The sequence below is a fragment of the Prinia subflava genome, assembly GCF_021018805.1.
Source record: "Prinia subflava isolate CZ2003 ecotype Zambia chromosome W unlocalized genomic scaffold, Cam_Psub_1.2 scaffold_2cwr_NEW, whole genome shotgun sequence".
NCBI classification, from domain to species: domain Eukaryota; kingdom Metazoa; phylum Chordata; class Aves; order Passeriformes; family Cisticolidae; genus Prinia; species Prinia subflava.
Genome location: NW_026960607.1, coordinates 1,320,785 through 1,323,824, shown reverse-complemented (window position 1 = coordinate 1,323,824; position 3,040 = coordinate 1,320,785).

The following is a 3,040-nucleotide window of genomic DNA, read 5'->3' as shown; positions in this document are numbered from 1 at the left end:
TTTTATGCTGGCCCTATGAGAGGTAGTAAAGTTGTAAGTTTGGAAGTTGTGTATGAAGCTGGTGCTCTCAACAAATCATATGTGCTCAGAAGGATGCTGGATGTAAGCTATTTCTGTGCAAATAGGGAAATACATTAACTGATTTATCAAAGGATAATTTGAAATATTTATTTAAAAGAAGTCATGAATGAATATGAATGTGACAGCTGTTGAATTTTTTGTACCATACATATATTGTAATAATGGTCTTAAAAAACCCAAACAACCAAACCCAAATACTTCACCAAACCTTTGATAAAGCCTTGCACAGCTTGAGGCCTTTTTCTATATTTCTGGAGGTTTGCTGGGGTTTTTTTTCCATCTGTAATTTTTCCAAGGTTACTGTGTATGCTTCAAAAGCAGTAGGATTTGTACATAATAAGGACATCTTTTTAGAGATGAAATATGAATACTCAAGTTCCCAGGATATTTGCTTTTTTGGTTAGTGAAAAATTAAGCTAGAAAGTGCAAACTATTTGCATTTAGAGAATTATATATATATATATTATAAAGCACTTATAGTTGAGGAATTTATTGGACTGTATATATTGTATCCTTGGTACTTCTGTTAATGATGACTGTTCAAACTCCTGACAAAATTGCAAAATTGGGCTCTGGTTATATCATGTAAATTATAAGCACCGGATTGTTTGAATTTAACCTTTCTTGTTGACTTTCATCTCATTTTGAACACTGGGAAATTTAACTAAAGCTAAATGCTTGGAGATCATAATATTTTTAGATTCCCATCATCTTGCCAAGTAAGAGAGTTTTGAATGACCTTCTGAAGAACGCATGAGAAAATTGCCTACTACAGATAACACAGTAAGTGTCACCAAGGACAGAAAGGGCAAATAATTCTTTATAGTGAACTTTTTACTGGCTAGTGGCAATCTACTGCTGGCAGTTTAAGGCTGAAATGAATATCAGACAGTTTCAGAAAAACTCCATCTTTCACATCTAAGGAAACCACGCACCTTTTGATTAGTACTACATCAGGCTGTTCACCAGAGGTTCAAACACTTGCAAACAAGTCTCTTTAGATAAGGACGAGTGAACTGGTCTTTTTGGTGGTTCAGTTCAGCCTGCAGTTCAAGTAATTAATTTTATTCTGGGACAGAAACAGTTTCCTGGAGTTTTTTAATAGAAGATAGAATCCCATCTCTACCCTTTTCATTTACTTTTTTATATTATTTCCTCTCAGCTAACTCAACCTGTTTGGACTAAAAAGCTTATCTTTTATCTGTGTGAAGGCACTGCTGTGTTTACTGGGCAACTTGCTCATATGTTTCTATTTACATTTATTAAAATAGGTAGCATAAAAATAGAAAAGAATATTGGGACATGACAGGTGAATCCAAATAAACAGCTCTAAATTACTGGGGATGATCAATAGGGCCAATTCCATGTTTTTCATAAAAGTTTCCTACATTTTATTTTCAACTTCTCTACAGGCTGGTCCCTAAGAAGCTGTTTAGTGAAAGAACTTTGCATTTCAGCTCTGCTGTCACATTTCAACTGAGGTTTCTTCCAGTAACCTATGACTTGAGAAACAGTGTTTGGTAGAAATTTTCAGAAATCCACCAAAAACTAGCTCAATTCCCCTTGACAAACCTTGAATCAGAGATAGGCTTCGAGAAGACTGTCCAACCTGAAGTATTCTGAAGGGAAGGCTGTGAAATATTTCATAGCTATATGCAACAGATAAGACATTGTGCAGCATATTCCAGCATATCGTAATACAGTTAAGAGGCATCGTAATCGACTCACATATTAAAATGATCAATATTTATGTGCTAGATAAAATTCACATTAGAAAAGTTAGAAAATCTATCTCAGCAAGGTCCAGAATATTATTATAGCTATTCATCTCAGTTCATATGTTAGAAAGAAAAGTTATAATTCCTTGGAAATACCTTTTTTTTTTGTATGAGTAAGGCTGACTCATGTAGTTTCCTGTAACTGATAGAATTTCATCGTCTTTTGTCTACTATACCTACTCCTGGGGGGCAGTCAGGAGAGAAATATAAATCTCTCTCTAATCTTAGTCTTTCTCTCTGGAATACATTATCTGAGCATGAGCAACTATGGAATGGCATCTTAGCAATGTTAAGTCTGCTTTTATTTTCACTGCTTGTCACTTTGACTGATGGAAACAGGAAAATATGTATTTTAATCTAAAGAAAACACAGACTAGGAGGAGGTTTAGAGTCTCTCCCATATTTTGTCAGCAGAACATTTGAAAGTGGCAAGTTTTCACAGTTTATTACCACAGAAAAAGGCTTAAGCAAAATTAAGCTCTTATTTGTCAACAGTCTTTCTGTGAAAATATGAGTTACCAAAGAACACCTTGTAATTGCTTACAGGATACAGAAACCTACAGATAGAGTGGTGTGCCAGGAGTCTTTGGGGTCTTATTCTTTTGTCATAGTGTTGCACACCATTAGCAAAAGTGGTTTAATGTGGATTCCATCTTAGTAGAAAGATCATCTCAGGTACCAGCTGACATCATTACATATGCAATTATAATTGAGTAATAATATAAATAAAGCAACATGTAACTTTTTAAAAGCGGGTAGAGATAAGGGCTAGTATATAATCACTAGTACATAATTATTAATTTCCCACAAAATTTACTCTGTGGACAACAGAAATGTGGGGAATATTCTGCTGTTTTGTTCTTATTAGAAGGTATTGGTTTAATGTAAATCCCATAGTACATTCATCCTTCTAGTAATGCACAAAGCATAGCAACATGAGCACATATTTCTTTTTACAATCTCTGGCATAAGTCATTGCAGTCGTTTCTTTAAAGTCCACTTATAATTGATAAATTATTTTTTAGAGTATATTTATGTCTTGGGTGATCAGCCAGGGAGATCCAGTAGTAGTTTTCAGATCATCAGCTTTGGAGAATGGTGCCATCCTATTTTCATTCTTTTGACAAATGTTAAAATCAACTTAACATATTACTGTCATCATGGATGGGTAAGTAACTCTA